At 37.6% G+C, this 11,559-nt stretch overlaps 1 protein-coding gene across 1 annotated transcript in view; it reads right to left on the bottom strand.

Moving 5' to 3' along the window:
* KCTD8 (potassium channel tetramerization domain containing 8) overlaps window positions 1-11,559 on the bottom strand; it is a 93,828-nt gene that overhangs the window by 81,504 nt on the left and 765 nt on the right. The gene's annotated exons all lie outside the window — the stretch shown is intronic.

Here is an 11,559-nt window from a genome sequence, read left to right on the forward strand (position 1 = left end):
AGCAGGAATTATCTCGTAATTTGCAACACTCGTGCTATATGACTGCTTGATAATAGAGTAAATAGCTTTTACTAGTATTGCTTTCACTGTTACAAACTGACTTAATTAAGCAAATTAATGAATGAGAGCTAACCATTGCTAGAAATCAAGGTGAACTTCGGTAAATGTCAATTTCTGGATTGCTATACCTACGCTATAACCACAGGATAAGGAAGGAAAGAAATAAGTGAGGTTTATTGCCAGTCACAGAGGTGATAAGAAAAACTAAATTTTCCAAACCAGCAGTCTAAATTCAAATTTGTCTATCCCTGCTGCTTGCCTAGTTCTCAAAGTGCAGATGGAAATTTTCAGTGAACTTGACTGGATTTTCTGAAAATACATTCAAGATTGAAAGCATTGATTTGGAGGTCATTTTAGTCTCATATTATTCTCAAATGTGATTCATTATATGGTTCATTAAAAAGGTTAACTATTTTTGCTAGTAATCTCACTATGATGACAAAGGATAATCCTGATTCCAAAATCATGTATTAAAATATCTTCAAAAAACAAAGGATATCTTCTCAAAGTTCAGAATATTTTTACTGTGTTCAGAAAATGCAGCTAAGCAACCACCCCAGGTTCCTTCATACCTTTAAGTCTTGCATACATCATTAATATTAATTATAAATGAAACATTTTGCCATAGTCTAAAAAGCAAATAATTTTTTCCATTTTTTTTTTATCCCAGGTTATCAATTTCTTATAACAGCTGCTTTTGTCCTTCCATAGTTTGCAGACAAATAAAGAATATTTAGATTAACTATATTAAGTTTGAGGTTACTATAGGATTTAAGCTGCTTCAGCAGCATGGTTGCAGGAACAGAAACAGTGTGCCGTACCACTGCATAAATATTAGTTAGATGCAACACTGGTCTTACTGGTGCCTTTGACCAAGAACCCTTTGGTTTTCCTGCATAAAAATAACTCAATGAGTTATTTCTTGTGTGTTTTCCACTATAACAAGTTTTTGAAATTGTGTAATACCCCACCCTGACTCACTGCTCTGGCACTGAAGCAGACCTGTGATTATGGTGCCTGGCCAGAGGTCCTTGGAGGATGCAGCTCTTGGCTTATTTGCTGGTATTCACAGAGTGCAGACATGGCCCCCAGGGACACCCCCAGGGCTGCATGAGCCTTGACAGACCCACTGGGTTTCCCCAACCCGCCCAGAAGCCATTCCAGATGTCCCACTTGGGATGGCAAACGCCTAGGCACAGACACTTTCCAGTTCCCCATGGCCTTACACCCACCTTGCCAAGCCCACCCAAAAGCACCATGAGCCCCACACATGCTTTTGGCAAGGGTGACCAGTGTTCAGCCTTGCTCCTAAGTCCATGTCAGACCCCTCAAATCAGAAAAGCAAACCCATCTTCTGAAGATATGGACTTGCACAGGCCATGCAGCTTTTATTCATGGCATCCCTAGAAATGGGATTTAGGAAGGAAATGCTGCCAGAAGACAGTCACTGGGGATCTGATTAGACAGACAGCATTTAACCTAATCTCCTCTGCCACAAGCACATTCTGCTTCCTGTAATCAAATGTGATCACAGATGCAATTACTTAGGGGCATAATTCCACCAATTTAGACACCAAACTACTTCAGCTACAGGTGGAAAAATAAATACTGAAAGTAGAGGAATAAAAATGTGAGTGTTGTTATGACTAGAGGCTGAAATACTAGACAGCTAAAAGTCATATGAAGACATAAACTTAGCCAGGTTATGAGGTAAAAGTTCAAAAATTCCAATAATCTTCGAATATCTAAATAAGCATTTCTGAAAAGTTCGTCCCTTCTATCCTAAAGAATTACAGGGTTATTTTGAAGCCAAAGGATATCATTATCTGCTACTCCATATGTTTTGTGGGGTACAAAACCACAGAGACTGTGTCTAGCTCTGTCTATAAGATTTGGAGAGGTTATATTCATTTCCTGCATCCCCAGAAACAAATTGACAGTGTGAAGATGAGAAATTTATGTTTGCAAGCTATGACAACATTAAGATAGGGGAACAAGCACAGCTTTCTGAGGGATTGGTAACAGAGAAAATTAAAGTCTGTGGGTCCTGGGAAAGTAAAAATTCCAAGCAGGATTGCTAATTACAGTGGTCTTAGCTCCATTCCTTAAAGAGTTTTGTTTCACTCTTTAAATATGATAAGGCTTAACTACACATACAGATTCTGAAAATTCCTGCTCCAAAGAAGGGGTACTTCAAATGAGTAAATCAGGCAGAAAGGCAGGTGTGGGATTTGATGCCAAAATTCTGAAATCAAAAGAGGACAAAAACAACCTTGCTTTAACAACAGTCACATTCTATCTTGCATCATAAATAGCTAAATTATTTTGTTCTTGCTTTTTTCTCCCTGAAGTCCATGTGGCTTCAGCAATATTGATCACACTTCTATAAAGCTGTGTAATGGTATTTTTAGAAGGACAGAATGAGTGATATTTTTATTACCAAACACTAGAAAGAGACAAAAATAGATGGAAAGGCAAGAGTAGCCATGCCTCTGCTTTGTTTCAGATCTGCTCAAAAGCCACAGCAGGCATTAACAACAGAAATAGTAACAGCTGTCTGAAAAGGACAATACTGAGAAGTGACTGCCTATAAAAGGGTGACTGTGAGAAGAAAGGGAAAGAAAATGTGTTTACTAAGAAAAACTAGCAAAAAGTGTTGTTTAGTTTTAATCTTTCTCTACTGTATTATCTACACATTACACTGATTAAATTGTTGGCACTCAATTTTACTGATATATTTTATCTGCCTTCCAGCCCTTCTGTAGTTGATTTTCATATTATTTTGTATTCATGAGTTTCAATGAGAATGAAAAAGCTTGGAATAAGAACGAGAGTGTTAAAGAATAACACTTCTGTATACACAAAATGAACATTTGTCATTGCTGTCATAGTTTTGCAGGTATGGTGGTTTTAAAGATGATTTGAGTAACAAAAGAGGGGGAATCTAATTTAATTAAACTGTTAGTAAGAGGTTATGAAGGTAACCCTTTTGCAGAAAAATTATTTGTGTAATCATGAATATATGCAATTCTGGGCCTTTTTGCTCCTATCATTAAATAAAATGAGTTTCACAGATCCCTGTGACATATATAAAATATTCACTGATACAAAGCTTTTGGAATGATAGTACACTTTTAATAACTTCTGTGGAATACAGTGACAGAGTTGTAATCCTTAAAAGAACCTCTATACATCTACACTCAATAAAATATAGAACAATTTCACTATTAACTTAAGTTGCAGGAGAATGTTTACAACAAAATGTGACAGGAGTCCGTGAGCACTAACACTTCTCTCTTTGGGAATATTTGTTAATACTAAAGAGTAAAACCCAGCAAGGATGAAAGAGAAAAGATACAAATGCATCTGAAGGTTATTGTTGTTTGCTTATCTAAAAAATAAAATATACTGACTGATTTAGTTTCTGAATAATATCTTTCTGCTAATGTAAAGAGAACATCTCTGCAAATATTAAATACAATACAACTGAATGTATGCTAGGGGAAAACTTGGAATATTTACTTTCATTTGTAAAAGTCAATGATGATGTTGATTTTTCCCCTCAGTTTCCCAGCCCACACCTTCTACCCCTGAAGAGGTGCACAGAATACCTATTTCAGTGCACTGGTTGCCACATGTAGTTGCACTTGTAATTGAATTGTTGCCTCTGGACTGAGTTATTCACAGCATTTTTTTAAAAAAGTGTTGTACCATTCCCTTCAAAAGAAGGTACTATTATTTTTTATTCTACAAGCTGTTCTAGTTTTCTTTATTTGCTAAGTGCATGTCATTGGGACAGCAAACAGGTCAGGTACAGGGTATGTGACTGGAGCAGTACAAAGCCAACCCAGAGGCGGTGGCAGTCCCCAGAGGCAGCAGCTCCTGTCTCTGTACCTCTTTTGCTCAGAGCCTCTGCTACAGGGTTCCGGCATATTGGGAACAATGAGAAAGGGCACAACTACATTTTGACCTAGCTACTCTCAGCTGTAAGATATTGATGAAGGAATCATTGCACCAGTGGTAACTGAGAGCAGTCTTCACACTGCTTAAGGCCAGGCAGACCTCATAGCACAAAGAATGGGCAAACACTGTGTACCATATCTTTGAAGCCATATCTCCTCTTTTGTGCAACTCTGGGAAAGACAAGATATAAGTAATTTCACAAAGAAATAATATTTGAACAAAAGTTTTTAAAGCATTGTATTCAATGCTTGTTGCTAGAAACGTGAAGCTCATTAACACCACTGTGGTTTTTACTGGTGAAGTTCCCAAAATATTTAGAGATGTGATGATATGAATGGCGTTGCACCTTGCAGCAAGATGCACTCTTTAATTTAAGTATGTCTTCTGAAGCTACACTGTCAAAATGTAACAAACATGACAAGTTTAGCTACTACAATCTGATAAAATGCAACCAAAATAGATGGCATTAGTTTCTAAAGTTGCCATAAAAATTACAACTCATCACTGCTTAACTCTTGACAGGATTTTGTGTATTAAAAACAGTTATGAAACCAAATAAGTGTTTGGTGACTACTATTCATGTAGTTTGAATTTCACTTTTATGTGAGGGACTAGCACAAGACTATTTGTTGCTTCAGTCCCACTGAAGTTGCAATTTTGAATGGAACTTGATTCTGAGTTTCACACACTGTTAGTCCTTATATACATGATTAGTCCCATTTAGGTCAAAGAAAAAAAAAGAAAAAGGAATTAATTCACTGAATATTCTTGAATTTATGTGAGGTAAAAGCTAAATTTGCAATGGCCATTATTGGCTTAAAAATAAAAAATAAAAATAATACATTTGATTTTAAATGAAAGTACTTCATCTCTGCTGATAATATTTTACACATAGCACTTTTTTCTCCTAACGTTTATTCAATATGAGTTTTAAGTAGAGTATAAATTACTTCTTCTGAAAAAGAACATGCAGTTTGATCAAGCTGGAGTGAACAACCTCCCCAGGAAATCCATCATGAAGCATTTGATTTGCTAAAGCAAAATGAAATTTGCCTAGTAATTTTTTTTAAGAATTTTCCACTGGACTTCCAGTGGCTCAGTTTATAAAAGAGCTATGATTTGACTGGCATTACTACTCCACATGCTTTAAGAAATAAAGGTCTTGTAAGGAGAAATGAAAGAAAATCATCCTTAGATATGAAAATAACATCAGTTTGTTGGGTTAGGATCTTAGCTGGTATTGTGCCTCCAACTTTCTTCAATCATAGTCAAATAACCACCAACCAAATAACCAGTCTGGAGTGTGAAAAAGCCGTGCAAACATGACCCTGGCCAGCTTAACTCTGTTACAGACTTCTTACATGACTCTAGCAGTAAAGTACTCCAAAACTGGAGACAGAAAATCTGAAGAAAAATCTGAGAGCAAATGCAGAGCAGAGCTGCGCCGTTCGCCTCTCCTGCAGTGTGTGACACTCAGGATCTGCCGAGTTGCTGAGACAATGTAGGGCAATGCTGAGCTGGCTGCAAGCTCCACTAAGCACCACAGCAGCCTCGAGCTGCTCAGGACCCCAGCGGGGCGAGATGGATGCACACCACCCCGTGCACTTTCCTTCTCGACCCATCTGGGTATTCAGAGCTTGCCCTTAAACTGGGAACACACCAGAAGATGACTGATTGCTTCTGGCCGCGTTGTCCAGGCCATGCTGGCGTTCAGGTGGACCAGGAAGAGCCTCTCCTGTGCCTCTTCTCTCCTCGCACCCACAGAATCTTGCTTTTGACCTCCAAGAGAACTGCCTGAGGAGTTTTTTCTGGAGACCTGTGTTAAAATGTGGAACTATGGCAGGAAATGGGATAATGTGACAATCAATAAACTCCCTCTTGGTGCAAATCTTTGTGAATTTTTGTTTGCCACACAAATTCTCACCAGAGTATAATGAATGTGGTATTTGCAACAAAGGAGAAGACCAGCCATAGTGAAATACCAGCCATATCATAGTGAGAGAGCAAACATATTGCAAAATATATTTTATTAGCAGTAATATTTTAATTTTAAATCATCTGCCTGGAACAATATTCAAAGGAAAGCTTTTGTATGCATAACTTCTGTGCTTGAACAGTGGATAACTAGAATTTCATGTTGACACTAAAGAAAAAATAAAATATGATTTGCTCATCTTACTGTGGAAAAATAAACATTTCCCTGCAACTACTGTCATAAATCCTTGAAAATCTATGAAATGATCTGACACCAAGGAGCGGTTTTCCTGCAAAATACTACAGATCCAGCAAAGTCAGCTTTTCTAACACTGTCACTTTTTTCCCCAAGTAATCCACAAGAAGTACCAATCTGGGATAGTATCAAAACCAATGTGTTTCCATTTCCTGACATCAGAAATAAGAGCTGCTTCCATCAATTCTTATTCCTTATCTGGCATTGATCCTAGTATATAATATCCAGGATACTTGATTTTCTTGGTTAATCTCTGATTATATTTTTAAAATCCCACACAAAATTTTTAACACTCAGCTCTAAATATTAAAAAGGCTCCACAATACTTAAAAATATGATTTTACTGTAGTAAGACCAGAAACTGGAGACAATTGATAGAATGTGATCACAAATCATTGTATTGAGTTATGCTTATTTTGATTGAAGTGTAAAAAAATCAAGAGGTTCCTGGCATAGTTTTTCACTGCAGCAGTGTCTTAATACCATTTTTAGAGGAATGCAGGTTATTTTCATTATTTATTAAAAAGTCAAATTTTTTCAAAGTTCTTTTTAATCTCATATTTTAAAATAATCCTGAAATAAAGTCTATTGGTTGAAATGATGACTAACATCAGAATACCAGTTTCAATAGACTAGATTATCACATGTTATATCAAGTGGCAGCATAACAATAATAGTCTCATATTAGTAATTATGACTGCACACTTTGGTTCGTCCCTTTGCATTCAGGAACATATATTTTGGAAGAATGACAAGACAAGGATCAGTCTATTATTTATTTATTTTTAAGCTGCATTAAGAGTTGAGCTGGAATCATAAGAAAGAATATCCTAAAGTTCTGCATCAGTTTTCCAAAGCCAAAGGACTGCCAACAAAATATCTCTTTAAAGGGCTTTGCTCAATAGTCCTGTCAGAAACAACATTTCTAGATCGTGATACTGTTAGAAGTCTGAAGCTTTTCTACACAGTGCTTGTGATACTGATTTAATCCTTCACATCATCCTGCCCCACCTGTACTCTTTGAGGCACTAGTTCAGGTTCAAAGTAAATTGTCCAAATTTATGTCCATGTGTCATGGAGAAGTAATACCCTTCTCTTTTTTATCTTGGTCTCCTTTTTCTCCTCAATGTCTTACATATATTTAATCCAGATTAAAAAATATAGCACAAATACACTCCACATATTAAAAACTCCACAAAAGATGCAGCCATTCATGGAGAACAGCTTGACACGGTCACAGTAACCACTTGCAGGATGGCTCTCACACCACTCTACCCTCGAAAGAGCAGATTAGGGTTATCTGCTGACCCCCCAACCCCTCACTATCCCAGTAGGATACTGAACTGGATTTGGCACTTACAGAGCAACTAACACCTCAAAGTATTTTACATGCAGTGACACAAACAATGTTGGTTAGGTTTCATTGTTGTTGTTGGGTGGGGTTTTTTGGGGGGGTTGCTGGTCTCATTTTGTTTGAGTTTGGGGTTTTGTTTTGTCAAAATACCACATTGTCTCCTAAAACTTCATTGCTTCCAACTGCTTATTCCCCATCTGATTACAAAATTATTATCACTTGATTATGACAATTTCCACAGCACCCAATGTAATCTCAGAGTGCTGTGATTTCAAGTGGAAAATAAGCACCATAAATCCATGCCACCTGTGACAAAACAAAAACAAGAGAAAAGGAAAACAGAAACTGTCATAGGTGAAACAGGAGTGTCAACATAAGAAAGCACGTCAAGTTTTCAGGAAATATTACTGTATTCTTCTTATAATAAAGATGTCAGTTCAGCACAGTAAGCTTTCAGTTGAGCACAATACTCTCAACACCCCTAAGTCACATTGCATAGCAGATGTTAAATGTAAAATCCATTAGGACCAATTAGATTCTACAGAAGAAAAAAACTAGTGATAGCATGCACAGGCAGTCTTGCATTACACAACAGTACTGAGAGATACCATGAACCACCAAAAAAAAAATCCCCCAAAAAACATTAAACATGTAAATTTCACCCTTTTCTCTCCAAGATGTCAGCTAACAGAAGACATGTTACAGTGCTTGCAGCCACAGGAAGAAGCAAGGTCTCCTGTCTCCAGTTAAAAGGAACTTTTGTGAAGGCCATAACCTATTGCATATCAACAGGTAATTAATTAATCCTCTATGGCAGTGAGAAACTAAGCAGCAGAGGAGTTTGAGCATCCTTCCCAAATTGCAAATGCATTTCATGTTACACTAACCAAGTCATCCTCGTGTACTAAGGTGAGAGTGTTAATAGCATGGAGCCAAAAAAAAAAAAAAACAAAAACAAAAACAAAAACAAAAAGAAAAAAGTTCGGTGTACTCTCTGATAGAGCCTTTTCACTACCACATAGAAGTTTACTCCTTTAACTGACCATTAAGAGACAGAGACAGGATTTTTAATGGACATGTGTAACAAGTCTATGAGCACTTTTCAGGACTAAGCCACCAGTGCAAGGTACAGGCTAAATTCTGGCCATGTACTAACTGTGTAGACAAATTAATCTGTCATTGCATACATGATAGCTCAATAGCCCTACTGGGGGCAGAGAACTTAATATTTCTTTTATAGGATGTATACATACTAAGAAGGAAAGTCTGGTTTTGTATTTGTCATGACACGTTGCCAAAGGCTGAAGCATTATTTCCTGGTAAGCAGTTTCAAACAACCTCTGGTTCTCCAATCAGAATTAGTCTGCAACAACTCATCCATCCCTAGATATTAAGCAGCTCATAAATGAGTTAAATACGTATGCAATATTCCAGGTGAATTTGATCTTCCAGAATGTTTAAGAATATAAAGTAATTTACAATTTTTTAGAAAAGTGATAATCATTTCAACTCAAAAAACCTACCAGATTTTGAAAGATTCTAGAAACAGACCTGAAATATATTTCACAAGCCACAGATTAACCTTTGTCTTTCTTTAGTAGGTCCTGGGGAGAAACTCATTCAACTACTTATGATCTAAGAAAATGGACAGAATGAATATATCCTCATGTATGTTTCCAATCATTTTCCTATCTACCATTACTAGGAAACAGAATTGTCCACAGTCCTCAGGAGAAACGGTGAAAAAGAAGTTTATGTGACTGCTATGGATTTTAATACAGTTGCTGTTGGTTGCAGATGCTCATGCTGTGAATAACAAATGCAAATGCAGGTATAGTTTTTTCCAGTGGGATATAAAACTAGGTTTCTTCTTTGCCAGCACCAAATTAAGTCTCAGGCACTGTCCAAAACTGGAATAGGCTCCCTAAAGTCTTTTGTCTTGATATTTTTTTGCCTGTAAGACACAGTGCTGGGTTGGACATGAGCTCTTGAAATCAGCAACTTCCCATCTAAAACTGCTTCCTTTTTGGGGTTCATGGGACATTTGGCAAGGAATAAATTGAAAAGCAACTGCTCTTTTCTTTGTGTATTAAGCTCTGCTTGTGAGCAAGGAAGGAACACGGCCCTTGCTAATGCTGTTGGAGAGCCTACAACCACCAGCCCTGATCCCTCTTCCCACTCCTGGTGCAGAGCATTAAGGCTTTGAAGGTTTGCTCTCCCTTTGCTGGATTCTTGTGCAGCTGTCAGGCAAGGCAACAGCACACACACAATCCATCCAGGGCATATCATAATTATTATTATAACAAAGTGTTATTTTATCAACAGTCTCCATCAATTGGACATCTAGTCAGACTAAAAAAAAGACAACAAAAAAACTAAAGCATTTACTTCAGGCACTGTTTCACATGTTTCTGTTCCCATTTCAGTGATTTCTTAAGTGTTGTTTCCATCTTGCTATATTTCAGAGAAATGTATCTGATCATACAACGATGTATAAAGTCATTATATGAAAAGGTTTCTAAATGCATAACAAGCAACCAAAATGAAAATATGCTTAACATGTTTTCAGCCTACTTTTATCTTAGCCATTGTTTTGCATTCAGAAGTAAAACAAAACAAAACCTCACCCAAAAAATTAAGCAAAACCATAAATTTTAGTTAACTGTATCAATTTAAATAATTAACTAACTGTTTTACTTTTCACAACATCAGAAGCTTGAAGACTAAAAACCAAACCAAAAATCATGACATACAACATCCAGTTCCTCCCTGGCATTATTCCACATAAATCAGTGGTATTACACTGGGGATTAATTTACAACACTGATGTGAATTAGAGGACTGTTCTATACAGCAACCTCATCACAACATACACACAAAAAAATAACCAAAACATTATGAGCATCACAAATGCACAGAAAAAATTACGCACTTTCAAATCTATTTCTAAGCAAACAGTACATACTATTTCAATAAGGAATTTTTACTATTTAGAAAATAATTATGCTAAATTTTCTGAGAAAGAAGGTTTCATAATTATGTAAAATACTTGATAGAATTCCATCCAGGAGAATGTGAAGCTCCTCTAGAGCTCAGTTTCCACATATCCTATTGAAATATGACCAGTGATAAGTTATGCAATGAATCTTCAAACACTGTTTTAATCCAGTTTCAAAGATTGATCTGAGTACTCAAGTCTGCTCAGCAAAGGGCAGTCACCACCTATACAATACACATCAATGTAAACTAATGAATTTCTCCTCCCAGTAGAAAACCATTCATCTTTCCCTCCTCTATTAAATACTGTGCCTAAGTTCAGTTTTGCTGGGCAAACAGGTTGCTTCTGTTGAGCTGCCTTCCTAGTGAAGTTAGTTAGAGGCTGTATCTCCCACCTCACCACAGAGGCAGGCAGATGCTCTGCCAGTTCATCCCTTCTTTGCTCAGGGAGCTCGAGACCGCACAGAGGCAGGAGAAGAAAGAAGTGAATACAGAACACCTCTCTCTTCCAGCGGCTCGCTCGACTCTCAAACACATCTGTAATGTTTAAGGCTGCCTCTGCCTTTCAAAGACAAATCTCTGCCAGGGGATGGTGTTCTCCATCCAGCTGCGGTTTCATGACCCGAACCCGCTGCTCAGCCAGTGCCCTACATAGCACTACATACTTTGCCAGATTGAAACTCATTCGTCATCGCTCGGTTTTCCTATCTGCGAGTGACCCGAAACCTTTAAGGCTACCCACAGCCGACCAGTGAAGTTGCTTAGGAGCTGTGTACTGGCTACGGAGTGGTTTATTTTCTCTTTTCCAATTTTCGTCTGCCTTGGAGCCAGACTCTTTCTTGCTCCTTGGGAAGTTGGCTGTGCCCTCGCTGCCCCTTCCCTCACGGGGACCGTGCCCAGGCGCAGTGCGCTCACTTGAAGGAAACGCAGCGATAAAATATTAAAGCCCTTCCTT

The sequence above is a fragment of the Corvus brachyrhynchos genome, unplaced genomic scaffold (assembly GCF_000691975.1).
Source record: "Corvus brachyrhynchos isolate BGI_N302 unplaced genomic scaffold, ASM69197v1 scaffold17, whole genome shotgun sequence".
Lineage (NCBI taxonomy): Eukaryota > Metazoa > Chordata > Aves > Passeriformes > Corvidae > Corvus > Corvus brachyrhynchos.